Raw genomic sequence first — 17,070 nt, 5'->3', positions numbered from 1 at the left:
ATTTTAAATTAGTGTGTACAATGGCTGTTTTGAAAGAATTGTGGTCCTGAGGGAATATTTATGAACTTGAATTTTAAGCAGACTTACAAAGTAAATCTCATGTTTAGTCAAGAAGACCTGAGCAAAGAAAGTGCTCCTATTAAAAAAGGACAATTACTGTTTCTCTCTTGTATGAACCCACGTCATGCCTTGACGTGGCATAAAGCTATTGGTTTGAGTCACTCAGACTTTCTGGAATTATGAAATTATGTCCCTTTTCATTGCAAGTTATCTGGCAGCACTGTGAGAGACTGGTTCCAGCCTCTGGAACCAGTCCTCCTCTGAGGGTTGGGTTGAAACATGCTCTATCTGCTTTCATGTCATGGCATTTGAGGGAGGAGGATGATTGTAAACTGACGCTGACCAGAATCAGGCACTGAATTCAAGTCTCTTGTTTGTATGGGGAGCTTGATCGACTTTTGAAATCACTGTGAAACAATCTCACCATCAGCAAAACTCTGCAAAACGCATTTTAGACCTCCAGAGACCAGGTACAGTAATTCTTCAGTGTTGATACAGGTTTTTGTGGAAATTATTCTTCTGTACCACATATAAAAAGAAGTAGCTATGAATCGTGAAAATGTATAATGTATTTTAATTAAAATACATTTGAAAGCAGACTGTCTTTGTACAATGACAAATTTCTTTGTGTGTGTGTGTGTGTGGTTTCCTTGTTTTATTTTTTGCTCTTTTTTCCCCCTCTTTTTCTGTTCTTGTTTCCACTTGGTCTATGGGTTGAGAGAAGGCTGGAAGGTAGTTAGAAATTGACCTTCAGGCTAGAGGGAGAGGTTCAGGCAGGCCAGTGGGGATGCAGCATGTGGGTCTCTCATAACTAGATGCAGAAGGCTCCCAGTCATACCTGAGGATGAGGCCAGTCCAGCCAGGGTTGAGGCCTGCCAGGCTGAGAAGTTTGGTCAGGTGGTTGCTGGTCTTTTGGATGAGGAGTAGCAATGCAAAGGCAGCCATTTTCTATAAAATTTTATTGACCATTTTTAGAAAATCAAGTACTGCCAATTAGCATCACATCCACTCATGCACTATTTAAAAATGGATAAATTTGTGGATTTTTTAAAAATAATAGAGTCATATAGCTAAATCTGCTAAGCAAGCTTTACCAAGTCCATATCCTAGATCTTAGATTATATCAGTGGTTCTCAAACCCTGAGCTCTTGGGGTCCCTTTACATTCTTCAAAATTACTGAGATCCTCAAAGAATCTTTGTTTATATATAGCCTGTATCTATTGATATTTATCATACTAAGAATTAAACTGAAAATCATTCAAAATATTTAATCCACTAAAAATAGCAGTATTAAACTCATTACATGTTAACATAAATCACAGAATTTTTATTTAAAAATAGTGATATTCTCCAAGAGAAAAAAAATGAGAAATATGGCACTATCTTTAATATCTGGCTTAATAGAAGGTGGCTGGATTTTCATCTCTGCTTCTTCATTCAATCTGTTTTGTTGTTGTTGTTGTTGTTGTTGAAGTATACGAAAAAAATCTAGCATTACACAGGTATGTAGTTGAAAAAGGGAAGAGAATGTTAATAATGTTTTCAAGTATTTGCAGATTTTCTCGTATGAAAATGATGAGGGAACAGAAGGCAAACGGAGGACAAACAGGAGCTGACACCCCCCACCTCCACTCCCGGCTGCCCTAAAGGAAAAACAAATAGTTAACTTAAGGAGATCACAATCCTGCAAGACATGATTCTCCCTCAGTTTTACAAATGTCTTAGCAATTTATAAGAACAAACCATTTCTATCAATGGCCAAGCTTCCAGAAGAGAATATAGATTCAATTAATTGTCCTTATAATCTGCAGCCCATTGACAGATACTTGAAATGGAGGGATGGGGGGCATGTAATGTTCCTCCAGAAATTTCCCAACTATCTTCATGTTTAATGCTTTGTTAGAGGGAAAAACAACCTTAACTTGACAGTGGCAAGGCTTCTGTGTACTTCTCTTTTGGTCATTCAGAATATTACAAAGACACACTCAGCCTCAAGATTTCATAATTTTTAATGTTTCTTCCAGGGAATTCTTAATGTAATTCTAATATAATTGTCAATGTTTCATCCAGGGAATGCTTAAATAAGTTAGATTTTTTTTTTCCTCTCTGTGAATGTGTGGCAGTGAAGAATGCAGGGATAGGATGACTCCTGGTAGAGTCCAATGCCAACACCTTGATTTACTAAGGTGTCAGCAGTTTTAACCACTATTGCTTTGAACCACTGGTTTGGTTTCACAGACCTCTTGAACGGGTCTCAGACACCAGCTGGGGTATGCAGACCAAACTTTTGAAACCACTGAGCCATGCTAATCTTTCTAAAGAAAGTATCTATAGCAACCACAAAATAACTTTGTCCATCCATAAATAACCAGGAGTCATTCATCCATACACAGGCACAAAAGAAGCATGTTGAAGAGGCAGCGAACTAGGAAGAGGGATGGGGGCAATGGAAGGTGAGGTAAGCCATATAAGATAAACAGGAAGAAATCAAAAAAAGACTTCTCAGTGAAGAGGTGGAGGTACATGGGTAGGGCACCGAAAGCAGAGGAAACACTCTCAAATCCCATGACTGAATGCAGCATCATTTATTAGGATGGTCTAGATCATATTGTTGTAACACACACCTAAATCTCCATAGCTTAATGCGTCACAATTTATTTCTCGATCTTAGACTATTGTCAGTAGGATGACTCATCAAGACAGCTCGATCAGCAGTTCAGGCTGCTTTTATCTGGGCTATGCCATGTGAACACGTAGCCTCCACAATCTCCATGGCAGAGAAAAAGAAAGCTGCTAACAGATCTACTAACGGAACTGAAATATATTCACTAAGGATTAGACGGAACTCAAATCGCCCCTTAAACTGTTGGGTCCCCAATAGTGGATCCCCCAATAATGGGTCCATTGTCAAAGGAGCAAGACTAATTAATACAAAGCGAAGGTCAAGCAAAGCTTTATTTCTCGCCAAGCATCAAGAATCAAACCTTACGTTCAGGGCCGCGCCTCTTACAGAGAGGGCAACCTCTCTCTGCTTCAGATTAGCTTTTAAGGGCAGAGGTTATATGGTTGGGCCTGGCCACACACAGGTGGCCAATGAAATTGTAACACACAGAGAAAGCTGCACAGTCCTGCTAGGTGACCAATTGAATTACAATTTACCCTAGTAGATATTTGAACTAGCCTACCACCTTGGTCAGAATTGGCACCCAAAAGGCACCCAAAGGGCAGGGCCCATACTCCTTGGTAACTAGGGAGACAGTATGTGCCCCCACTGATTGAATACCTCCACCTGGCCTGACCCACCCTTGTATTTGGGCTTTGTTACCTGAGACTGGTTTCCAGAACTTGTTTTTAAGTAAGTCCCCTGGGGGAAGGGGGGCAGGGACAGCTTAAGTTTTAAACAACAAAGCTATTGTTTAACCGGATGGAAGCCTCTGGCTAAACAGGTCCTTACAGCTACGCCATGTGAACATGTAGCCTCCACAATCTCCATGGCAGAGAAAGATAAAGCTGCTAACAGATCTACTAATGGAACTGAAAATATATTCACTAAGGGTCTTAGATGATTAGACGGAACTCAAATGGCCCCTTAAACTTGAAGGGGTCTAAGAAATGCGAGAGAGCTCTTGGATATTTGGAGAGGCATAAATTAAATTGGCCTAACCTAGTTCTGTAAAACAGACCCCTGGCACTAACTTCTGCTACTACAAAGAATGGACAGTTTCTACAGATAAACAGTAAAGTGCTCTGTTAATCAGCCGGAATGACTGCCGAACGATGATTAGTAGACAGGTTCATACTGAAGTTTCAGGTCAAAAAGAAGTAGAAATAGAGCTGGAGGGCTTAGATAGTAAGCAAGAGATTCTTTACAGTATAATGATCAAAAGTTCAGTCTCATATTGGAAAGCTAAATTTTTTCCTTACGTGGGTAGAAGAGGGGAAAAAAAAACAGGTAGATATATGCATTTGCTTTCCACAGATTTGTCATTAAAATTTGTGTTAATACAATTTTATAAGCTGAATTATATTTTAAATTCTGTAAAATAGGCTGGTATTTAAATAAGTATATTATTTTGAATTATTTTTCTATATAGTATCTCAAATATATTTGCTTAAGGAATGAATAAGCTTTGAAATTTTACCTCTGAAACCCGGGCTTATTAGAAAAGAACACGTATGTTCTAGCACTTCTCCCAGCAGAGGGCACTACAACCCAAATAGCCCACTTCACATAGCTTCCATATATGTCAAACTTTCACACTTACTTGACACCTTTCATAAATGGACAAAGTATAGTCCCATGAGGAGGTGAAAGAAGACAAAGTAAAAACCTCCCTTCCAGTCCTTTTTTCTGGTAATCAAAAAATACAAATAGAGATGATTTGTGCATGTTCTTATCAATTTGTACCAAGTATCAAATAAATGAAGATAGCTAACAGCCCAGAGGGCACAGTTTTTATAAAGGTGCCATCACACACATTAGAAGAGGTTAAATATGATTTGGGGAAGAGCACAGATTAAGTTCCATTTTAAAGGAAAGTGTCAAGAACATTCTTGCAAATGACAATATCAAGCTTCATGATAAATAAAGATATACGTATTTACAAATGGATTCTGCTCAAAAACCACATGATCTAGTGGAGGGAAAGTGTAAATACACAGTAAATTCAAGTACATGACAGCAGTAATAACTTCCAGGTTTAGACCTGGAGACTGTTTCAAATCTCCAGTTGCTTCTTTGACCACTCCAAACAATTTAAGTCCCCATAAACTTAACATCAGCACACTTCATCGTCTGACTCACATATGAGTTCCCCATCCTCTGCTCATTCATTATTTAATGGCATTACTGTTCCTGTATATTATGTCATATTCACCAAGTTTAAAGTGGAACAGCACACTGAACGCAGTACAGGCACACTGGAGAAATGGTTTAAAGCGTGGACCCAGCAATCATTAGACCTGCATTGTATTTCTGTCCCTGCCACTGTCCAGCTGTAGAACTTTGCCAAGTTTCTTAAATTTCCCAGGCCCTCATGTCTTTGTCTACAAAGTAGAAATGATAATAGTACCAAGTCTTGTACATAACCTAACAAATATAAGGCATTTAACATAGCACCTAGCATGTAGTAAACCACCTTCCTCCACAAGGAGAGGTGATCTATTGTTACAGAAGCAAGGCCTTGGTGGGCCTCGGTCTCCTTTTTTTGACTATAAGCTCCCATAGAGACAAGAACTCTATTGTATTCACTACTATCACTCCAACATTTAGAACAGTATCTCTACCTGGTGGGCTTTAGGTAAATATTTGCTGAATAAATAAACACATCTACAAAGTCCTAGTTTCAAGCACATACCACAAGACAAATTAATTGATTATGTTATAAGCATTCATTTTCATGAATAACTCAAATTAAAATACCACCAGAAGACCCTTCACTTCTTCTTTATAGTTATCATTAGCTCTTTGCCTGAAATGAGAATGTCTTATTAATATAAGAGTTGCCGCAGAAGAATTGTCCCAAAGTATGAAACACATAGGAGGGAAATAAGTCTCTGTTCTAGAAGCATGCAGCTTAAACATATGAAAGAACCCTGCTTTTGAGAAATAAGTACACAGCATAGCTATTTGTTTCAGTGCTCAAATGATATAGACGTTAATCAGAGCCTCTTCTAACCCAAGACAGGTTAAACCTCTAACACGTTATCTAAAATGAGGTAATATGTATTGTCACTTGGAAGCTGAGTCACCCAAGTGACAATACATTTTGAACTCCTGCAACCTCAGTCATCATAAGACAATGAATACATGTTGTGAGATTGCTTAAATGCTCAGTACAGCAGGAAACAAGATCTGTGTTTATGTATAAAGCAAGCAGGTTATCAAAAGATACACTGACTATTTGATGAGAAATTTGGTATGACCCAAAGTGCTCAATATATAGTATTATGTCAGGAGATATCTGAGTTTTTAATATGTGTTACATTACTTGAATCCCTGTCATATTTTTTAGGTTCTCTGACCTTTATTCTGACATTTGCACACACACATCAGTTAGGTTATCACATATTATAGGAGAAAAGTTGACAGCTCCCCTAAAGTATTTTGTGTGTCTGAACTTCCTTCTCCCAAGAGTTTGATAGGGTCCACTTCATTTTCGTCCTATAACAGGAATGGAAATAGGGGTCATACTGCTCTCCTTTCTTCTCTCATGACTGGCAGTGATTCTTTAAACAGTGTATTAGCAGATTTTCTCTGGATATTGACCGTGAATGAAGAGTATGATTAATATAAATTACAATAGTAAGCAAACAAACAATTACATATGGGGCAACCTGTTTATCCATATACTGACCTATTGCTACATCAGAACTATTTCTGATTTGTCTGTCTCTAAAAAATCTTAAACTCTACCTCTTGCAAATCAAGTAAGATACTTTCAGTGCAAATGACCTCAGTAGGTACATATTTAACTCCCTTCTACCCACCATGCTTATGAAACGCAGAAGTCAGAATCAGGAAATTTGTCACAGTTCTCCTAGGGCAACTTCCATTATTATCTGGAGCCCAGTAAATATGATTTTCTTTTTTTTTTAAGATTTTATTTATTTATTTGATGGACAGAGATCACAAGTAGGCCAGAGAGGTAGGCAGAGAGAGAGAAGGAAGCAAGCTCCCCGCTGAGCAGAGAGCCTGATGAGGGGCTCAATCCCAGGACCCTGGGATCATAATGAGCCAAACGCAGAGGCTTTAACCCACTGAGCCACCCAAGTTCCCAGTTAAATATGATTTTTCTCTTCTGTTCCTCTTTAGCCTCTCAATCAAATAACTATAACCAAGTCCACAAAGATTCTGTTTTTACAGTTTAAAGCCTTTGATGATCTTCTTTAATATGGTGATGAGGATTTGACTTCAGGAAGAAAGTCTAATGGTAGAGGCTCTTAGGATCCCCAACTATCCAATGAGAAAAATTGTATTTCAATTCCAATTCCGTTAGTTGTATTGTGGCTTGAGAAATTTACTCAATCTCCCCGATCTTAGTTTTCTTTCCGGATTAATGGGAATAATAGTGTATACTTCACAGCATTGTTAGGATTAAGGGAAAAAAGTACTGAAAATGCTCAGGACAGCAACAGGAAATCAGCAAATCTTGGTTAAATTAGGAACTGCTCTGGAACTATATTTTGTCACATCCTTATTTCCTCAAATATTTACTCACATGCAAATATGTATGCCAGTGTTTTCTACCAGTTACATGACACCGGTTGTTTGGATTCTTTTTTTATTTTACTTTCAGTTAGTTAACTGATAGTGTCATTATTGGTTTCAGATGTATGATATTGTAATTCAACAATTCCATACATCACCTGGTGCTCATCACAACACGTGCCCTCCTTAATCCCAACATCTAATTAACCCATGCCATTCCCCACCTCGTGTCTGGTAATCACCAATTTGTTCTCTCTAATTAAGAGTCTGTTTCTTGATTTGTCTCTCTCTGTTCCCCCTTTCTCATTTGTTTAGTCTCTTACATTCCACATATGAGTGAAATCATGGTATTTTTCTTTCTCTGACTGACTTATTTCACTTAGCATGATACAGTCTAGCTCCATCCATGTCATTGCAAATGTCAAGATGTCATTCTTTTCTATGGCTGAGTAATATTCTATTGTATATATATCACATCTTTATCTGTTCATCAATTGATAGACACATGGCCTGCTTCCATATTTTGGATATTGTAAAAAAGCTGCTATAAACATAGGGGTGCATGTATCCCTTTGAACTACTGTTTTTTGAATTCTTTGGATAATACCCAGTAGTGTGATTACTGGATCCTAGGGTAGTTCTATTTTTTATTCTTTTTTTAATTCTTATTTTTATTTTTAATTTGTATTTAAATTCCCATTAGCTAATACATAGTGTAGTATTTGTTTCAGGTGTACCATATAGTGATTCAACAATTCCATACATCACGTGGCACTCATTTCGGCAGGTACGCTCCTTCACGCATTTCACACATTTCACCCATCCCCCTACTCACGTCCCCTCTGGTGACCATCAGTTTGTTCTCCACAAATTAAGAGTCTGTTTCCTGGTTTTCCTGACTCTCTTTTTCTCTTTGTTCCTCTGTTTTGTTTCTTAAATTCTACATCTGAGTGTAATCATATGGTATTTGTCTTTCTCTGACTGACCTTTCACTTAGCATAATACTCTCTGGCTCCAACCACGTTGTTGCAAATGGCAAGATTTCATCCCTTTTATGGCTGAATAGTAGTCCATTGAGTACATAAACTACCTCTCCACCATCCATTCGTTAGTCAATAGACATTTGGGCTCTTTCCATAATTTAGCTATTGTAGATAATGCTGCCATAAATATGGGGTGCATATATCCCTTTGAATCTGTATTTTGTGTTCTTTGAGTAAATACCTAGTAATATAATTGCTGAGTGTTAGAGTGGTACTATTTTTAACTTTCTGAGGAAACTCCACACTGTTTTCCAGCCTGGCTGTACCACTTTGCCTTCCCACCAACAGTGCAAGAGCATTCCCTTGAATTAGGAGAATTAAAAAAATGAAGAATGTTTCTCCACATCCTTGCCATACTGTGAGTTTTAGCCATTCGGACAGGTGTGAGGGGATATTGCTTTGTAATTTTGATTTGTAGTTCCTGATGACCAGTGATGTTGAGCATCTTTTCATGTGTCTATTAGCCACCTGTATGTCTTCTTTCGAAAAATGTCTATTCACATCTTCCACCCATTTTTTAAATTAGATTTTTCATTTTGAGGGTGTTGAGTTTTACAAGTTCTTTAATATTTTGGCATTCTTAAGTTTTACTGAAATATTCTATAGATGAGAACTTATAAAAGCACTTTATCTTGCTTTCAATTTTTTAGGTTCTCCAATATGAAGATTTATGCCCTCAGTTTTTGGAAATTCTTGACTATTATTTCTTCTAATCTTGTCTCACTCTATTGTATCCTTATAAGCTTCTATAGAATATGTTTTTCATCTTATTTTTGTTGTTATAGATATTTTAGGTAATACTCTTTGCCATTTTTAAATAAGAAATTCTTGAACACAGAATTTTAACTACCATTGCTAAATGAGCCTATTTGTCCTAGATGTTTATCACTAGCAGCAATACCTAGAGTTGTTCTTTAACTACAGATACTTAAAAGATAACAAAAATATTAAAGGAGATTAAAATATAATTATAAAAATATTTTTCAAATATATAATGTATTATATGTATCTTTTTGAAAGTTACCTGCTTATAGGCTGAATATACAAGTAAGCAATTGGCAGATTATATACAACTCTTACCCATTACCTTCAACAACCAGCCCAGAAAGCCAACTCACTATGTACAATGACCAGTCCAAGAGGCCAAATAAGCAATTAGCCCCAGATGACCAGGACTTGATTAATAATATGATTAATAGCTGAGAACTTCTTTAATATTTTCCTCTACTTTCAACATAGGACCAATCACAGATAACTAAATATGCACCCTTATCCAATCAAATAGGCTGCCTTACTTTTAATTTAACCTTTCTACAATTTCTCCCTGCTCTGCCTGTCCTTGAGCCAACCAAACACAAATAAATGTTAATTTCTGACTCCCTTCTTATAAAAACTCTGAATAAATAGCCTCTACTTGTTCTCACTTGGCTTGTCTGTGTGTGTGTGTGTGTGTGTGTGTTTCTAGAAATAGTGAGTGTGTATATATATATATATATATATACATATATATATATATATATATATATATATATAATTCATTGGTGTTATGTATGTGGTTCCAGCACTAATTTCTAGCACTTTATTATTAAAGAACTGGCCATTAGGTACAGCTAGTGAAGATATCTCAGAAATTAGATATTATGTATACTGTTTCTGTACAAAGTCCTTATGAATGAGTACTTGATTCATTTGTTACTTCATCAATATTTACAACTATGTGCTTGGCACATAGTTGTAAGCATTAAAAGGGCAATGATCTGTGTTTTCACTCAACTAAATAATAAATGGATATATATATATATATGTATGTGATATATATGTAGACAGAGACAGAGATAACAAGCTACAAATGCTAAGAAAAACAAGTAATCAGAGGTTGAGGATAGAGAGTGATGGAACCACTATTTTAGAGAACATGGTCAGAGAAGCGCCTTTGATGAGGTGACATTTGAGTGGAGATGCGGAAGAAATGAAGGAGTGAGACTTGTAAGTATCTCCAGGAAAAGTTTCAAAGGGGAGAGTATAGAAACTGCCAAGGCTGAGGACAGCATGGCTGGAACCGAGTGAAAATTAGGTTGGAAAGAACAGAGAAGTAGTAGGGCACGATCAATGTTATTCGAACTGTGCTGAAAAGACATGTGAGGGGTTAATGCAAGGCAGCAGCATAATCTGACTAGTATTTCAATGAGATCACTCTAATTGTTGTATACAGGGTAGACTGCTCAACGGGGCTAATCACAGAAGCAGTGATGCTTAGGAGGAAATGCAATATTTCAGATGACTGATGATCAGGTTGTTAATTAGTGTGGTATAGGTAGAGATGTTGACAAGGGGTGAGATCTGAATTCTGAAGATACAGGCGAGGATATTCTAATGCACTGGATGTGGAAAACAGTCTAGCATGGCTTCAAGATTTTTGTCGTGACCAACTGGATGAGGAGTGGTGCAGTTTACTGCAATTGAGACTGAGTGGGAAGCAGCAGTCCGGAAGGTTAGGGCAAACTGATTGTTAAGGTTAGGACACGTTAAATATAAGATGTTTGGTGAAACATGAGTATGTCGAGCAGAGATTTGGATATGCCAGTCTGGGGTTCAGAGAAGGGGTCCGGACTGGAAATGTGAGTCTGGGAATCATGAATATATCGAGAGCGTATTTGACACAAAGGAAGTTCATGCAAGTCAGGAGTAAAGGTGGTAGAGAAATCTCTGAAGGCTGAGCCCTGAGAACTAGAATCCTGACTTGTTGGAAAGAGTAAAGGATTCAGCAAGTAGTTTCTCAGTCATTGCCCTGTAATTAGCAGCTGCTGAGGAGTCATGTAACTCCTAGTTGATTCATGTTTCAAGTATTAGATACAATCTACTACTGCCACAGATATACTAAAAGCGTCGTGTGTAGTAGCTGGAACATATTTCCTTTGTTAATTAGGAATAATTTAAAGCCAAACGGTAGCTACAGATTTTTTTTCTTGGGTATTTTTACACCAACGTTTTGAATTAGATATTTTAACCAAATGCTAAAAGTACTGTAATTTAATTTATGTAATAACAATGTCTACCAAACCCTTCAAAGCTTTTGTGCCTAAAAGCGTGTCTTACAGAAGTAAGAGCTGAATAAATATTAGTTCCATACTGTAATGTTTCACTGGCAGATAGTTAATAGCACAAAGCCATTTTATGTACTGGCGAAAAACACTCTAAAAATGGTAATTGTAGAGGTTATTTCCTATTCATTTCCTTCAGCCACATAAAGGAATGTGAATAAGAAAAAAAAAGGCATTTCTTGAAATAAAGATCCCATATCCAAATTCTTTCATCAGTATTTTAACTTTTGACTCACTGTGAGGCTTGGATCAAACTGGGTAATCCTTATGTAGAGTGAACATAATTTTTTCTTTCTACATGTTGGGTGCTGTAAGATTTGATGGGATTATGTGCCATCCTCAGAACTTTCTGGTAGAGAGTCAGCGAAAATGATAGTGGTGATTACAGGTGTGTTGGAATGATGTCTCAATCGACCAGCTGTTGTTTTTAGCATGGCCCTGTGATTGGCTAAAAAAGATGGCATGTGACTAGTTTCAAATTGGCAAGAACCTTTTTGAAACCAGGATCTTATCTGACTCAGATTTAAAGGTGAAGTTCTGGGAGAAGGAGGTTAACTCTACATTACTTTCATGTATTCTGGATGCCAGAGACAGGATTCCAGAGTTGCATTTTGGACCATTTCCAACCGCTGCCAGCCAAAGAAGTAGAAACTGTCTAATGACGGAACCATTTCAAGACTATAAACTACAAGGTATGCAAGCAATGGTTAAAAGGAATAAACACATATTTCTAAAGTCCATTTGCTGTCCTCCTTATGCCCTATTATAGTTTACTATGACATGACTTTTAAAAATTTACTTCTTTTGCTGACATTCTAAATCTGTCTTGTTCAAATTTTATTCTCTCTCCTTGAACCTTGAATTATGAGGCATTTCAATTTATTGCATAAAAATGAATTTTTTTTAAAGTCAACTTTAAAAATATCTTGGGATGTTTATAATGGCATTTATTTGTTCGAAGACTTTAGATCAGTGTGTACTAAGGACTCCTGGGATATCCCTGAGACTCTCATGGACTGTTGACATCAAAATTGAAGTATCATTAGTGGTTTTGCCATGTTGATATTTGTACTGATTGAAGCAATAGCAATGATGATTAAAACTGCTGCACCTTAGTATGAATCAAGGCAGTGGAACCAAACTGTACCACATTGCCTTTACATTTTTTGTTTTCAAGCATTCCAGAAAAAAAAAAAAAAAAGAATTCCAGTTTCACTTAAGAATGTTATTGATGAAGAAGTTATCATCAAGTTACTGATGTATTAACTTTATTAAAGCTTGACCATTACACAATTAATACATTAATACTCCTGGTGACAAAATGAAAGCCGTACTTCAACATTTCTGCTGCAAACTGAAGTGCAGTGGTTTTGAGGAAAGTTCTTAGATATTTGAAAAAAGCTGAAAAGCTACTATTTAACATACAGCATCATTTACTTAGATTTAGTTTTTTTGACAGGCAGCTTATAAAAAATTAATAAAGTCAGTTTGTGACTTCAAAGAAAACAACTAATCATTTGTTGTTTGTGATCAAATTCAAACTCACAAGTGAAAATTAGAATTTTTAAAAACTTGCATAACCCCTGTAAATTTTACAGCTTTCCAACATACTTACTTTTTATAATGAGGTTGATGTTGATGTTAAGAAACATGGGTTTCTTGATATTATATAATGAAATGTGTTAACACTTGGGAATACGGGGGATTATGTGAATTAAGTGAATCAGTACTTTATAAAGACCCAATGCCTGATGTTACAAAATCATACACATTTAAAGATCCCATCAAGTGTGACAAAGACTGATGGATTTTAACATAACAAAGTACAAAAATTTAATTGATACGTTCTCAGATTCTACATGGCAACAACTCACCTCTTTTATGTTTAGTGTAAAATCAAAGAATATCCATAATTATTTGAAAGCCTATCAAAATACTCTTTCTTTCTAATTATATCTCTGTGTGAGACAGAATTTTCCTAAAATATTTCAGTCAAAACAACACATGGCAATACAGTAAGTTTGAGAGCAAGTAGACCTAGACCTAAAATAAGATTCACGTTTTTTTAGTACTCAACTTTTTAAAAATAAAAATGACATTTTTAAATGACCTATTTTTATTTTAAATAAATATTTTAAATTTCTTAGTTTTAATTTCTAATATAGTAATGATTGATAGGTAGTCCACATAAACTATATTTAAGGTCTTTGGTAATTTTTAAGGTTTGTGTCTTGAGACCCAAACATTTGAGGACCACTGATTTAATTCTTTCCAAAGGAGAAGTCAAGCATAACAGACCTATGTAATGATAGAATGCTAATTCATTAGCTTTAAAGCTAGAGTTTAAAAATATATAAGCCCACAAAAAAATACTACCTGCTGTTTTTTCATTCAGTGACTCAGTCCATGACATATTTAACATAGTGATTATGCATCTGATGACTGTGCAGATCAGATGCTTTGAAATATATAATGCTAGTGCTCTGGGTGATATATTTTGTTTGTCTAATTAATGCTTATCTCCTGGCCCCCAGCACCTAACATAATCAATTCCACAATCACATTGAGGATCTTGAACAAGATACATTTTTGATGATCAGAACTTTGACCCTACTACAAATGGTCTTGGGTTTGTCATAGGTTATAGGATTAAAATCATGGAAGTATAATTATTTTAGAATAGAAAAAGACAGGGATGAGGTAGTCCAAAATTTCTTTTGGCAGAAACAAAATCAGAAGCCCAGAGAGAAGTAGATAAAATACAAGGTCAGTATGTGATTAATTCTGGAACTGGAATCTGGTTTCCTAGTCAAATATTCTTCTCAGTATACTGCTATTTATCCTCTGTTTTCTGATATGTGAAATCTTTAATCTTAAATGCAAAATATTGACTTACAATATTACTGATTTTTTTTGAGCTGGTGATCTTTGAAACTTTCACCCACTCCTTCAATCCACTAAGAGTGCTCTATTTTATTAAGTTAATGTTTTGAGGTATTAATCTAGACATGGAAAGAGTCAATGTTGAAAATCAGATTTGGAACATAAGCCTAATTCTCCAGGTTGTACTGTCCTAGCTGCTGCCATATCTGCTTTGTAAAAACCATACATTTTTTACTGTGATTATCTGGGTGAAATTGGAAGGCTAAATGGAAGTCTCTGAGAGATGTAGATCAAAAGCATGAGAAGAGCTACAATCTGAGACCATCTTGCGGTTTATACCTAAAGGAACATTAAAATCTTCAGAATTTTGTTTCTTCTCTCATTTTTTTAATTGTTTCCTGCCCATTTTCTTCTCTCTCTTCTCTACTTCTCCTCTTCCCCATCTCCAAATCTAATATGAATTTTCACATTTTAAAAAATATTCCATTTAATCAGTAGGAGGTGTGTTAACAGTTTTCATATATAAAAATCATCCATTTAGCTTTTTGGAATTTTTTTTCGGCACATCTTTGTTGTTTTTTCTTCTCTTTAAAATGTGTATAGCTTTTTGTATGTGGTTATTGCACATTTCTTAAGGCTATTACTAGTTACATTGTATCACTTTTGCTTTTGTGAAAATATTTTATTATTATTTTTATATTAAGTTGTTGTTGACAGAGAGATAGCACAAGTAGGCTGGAGTTGCAGGCAGAGGGAGAGGGAGAAGCAGGCTCTCCGCTGAGCAGGGAGACCTATGGGGGGCTCAATCCCAGGATCCTGGGATCATGACCAGAGCTAAAGGCCACTGCTTAACTGACTGAGCCATCCACCTGCCTCAGATTTTAATATTCACAATTGGTTAATACTGACAAAGTTATTCCTTGCTATATTCACTTTTTGAATCAAGTCACTTTGAATTCTTTTGTTAGTTTAGCTGATTAATCCTTAACTAACTTGGATTTTCTTTTTGTTTTTTAAATCAATTAGATTTTCTATTTAGAAAATCATGTTGTCTGCAAAGAGTAATTTACCTACCAGCCTTTCAATGGTTAAATGTCTTTTTACAATTCCTGATATATCATGTTATCGTGAACATATAAAATCATATATCTGAGCATATAATGTTGAAATCCCTCATTTTAACAATGGGAAAAACCATGACTCAGGAGAAATGATAGCCTATATTAAAATTAGCTAGAAAAAGTATGCATATTAATCTGTAATCACTTCCTACAATCCTTACTGAAACAGATTTAAGGTCACTTTCTCACTTGGTATAAAATAACTGAATGGTTATTTATGTAGAACTCAGAATAAATCACCCCCTTTAAAATTTTTACTTAAATATATTTCATAAAACTTTAGCTGTGTATAATACATTTTTGGAAATTATGTAACAATGATTAAGTCCCTGTTTACAATTGGTCTCTATCATAAACTAAAGAGTATATGAGAGAGAATAATTCATAATATTTGAGATGTATCCTTAAGTATAGACTTCTCATCTTGCTGTTGATTAGGAATCTAACTACAGCTTCATGAGGAAATCCTGGCCAGTGAGCATTGCATCATGACTGGTTTCATTAATGAATTATGGGCATAAAATAACACCCCCGGTGAGAAGTATTTGAATTATGCATAGATGGTGATAGAAATACCTAAGGAATTAGTACACTCAATGGATATGAATGAAACAAGGCACACAGTGTAAAAAGGGATGGAGACTAGTGAACTTCAGTGTTATGTGAATTGGGGATGAAACTAGAAATTGGCCAGAATTCAATGAGAATAATAGTATGTTTTCAGACAGGAAGTACATTTGGAGGAAAAGTTGAAAGATGGTACTCAGGTCAGGTACAGACTTGAAAATGGAAATTCCAAAGAGCAAGGATGGGAGGTCTTTGGGTGATACCCACCTCTCAGCCTGGGTATTGACTTTGATGTACAATTTTCTCTGTTGTCTAGTAAAGAGGCCAAAGAAAGTAAATCAGCTCTTTCATTTCTATTTTCACCTCTCAATATCAGAAATCTAATTTTCAATAGTTCATGGGACCCCAGGGGAACTACTTAATTCATTCCAGAACAGTCTTTGTAGTTTTGGTTCGGATGGTTAAGGAACAAAATAGAGCAATATTTTTCAAAATCAGTGCTATTATCTGCTAGTACAAAAGGCTGTTTTGTGAAACATATATATGTATCGATATGTGTATGATGCTGTGATATAAAATGCATTTTTACTGTAGAACATAATAAAAATTTTTGAGGGAAAAAAGCTGTACCAAGATGTATCAGAACTCTCAATACTGACCAGGAAAAATCTAATGCCCACAAGGATAACTTTAGAGCATGATATAGGAGGTAGGGTGGGGGTGGAGAATAAGTGGGACTAGTCCACCCCCAGCAGGGAGGAATATTTTATCAATTACTGTTGTTTAGAATTGCTGGTGCATGGTGACAATAATGACCGCACCAACTTTTTTTTTTTTTTTTTTTCAAATGAAGACCGTTCTTTATTGCATTTCTTTTCAGGACACTGACTTACACAAAATTGAAGTTCATGCCCTAAACCACATAAAAAATTTTAAAGATCTACTTCATCAAAATATAATTTACATAAAAATTCAGTGAGTGTTCACAAAGTTATACATCGTGTCACCTTACCACGATCAATTATAGATTATCTCCATCGCTCTTCCCACGTAATCCTTACATGTTCAGCTCTGTGCCACATAC

The 17,070-nt window shown here is 35.9% G+C and overlaps 1 protein-coding gene across 1 annotated transcript in view; it reads left to right on the top strand.

Annotated features, from left to right (window-relative positions):
* The first annotated feature begins 11,965 nt into the window (after positions 1 to 11,965).
* TMPRSS11F (transmembrane serine protease 11F) overlaps positions 11,966 to 17,070 on the top strand; it is a 90,364-nt gene continuing 85,259 nt past the window's right edge. Inside the window, exon 1 of the mRNA XM_032334468.1 lies at positions 11,966 to 12,107. The gene's annotated coding sequence lies outside the window, so the exon portion shown is untranslated. The remainder of the gene's footprint in view (positions 12,108 to 17,070) is intronic.

This window comes from Mustela erminea, chromosome 2, assembly GCF_009829155.1.
Source record: "Mustela erminea isolate mMusErm1 chromosome 2, mMusErm1.Pri, whole genome shotgun sequence".
NCBI classification, from domain to species: domain Eukaryota; kingdom Metazoa; phylum Chordata; class Mammalia; order Carnivora; family Mustelidae; genus Mustela; species Mustela erminea.
This window is presented reverse-complemented; position numbering and strand designations above follow the sequence as displayed.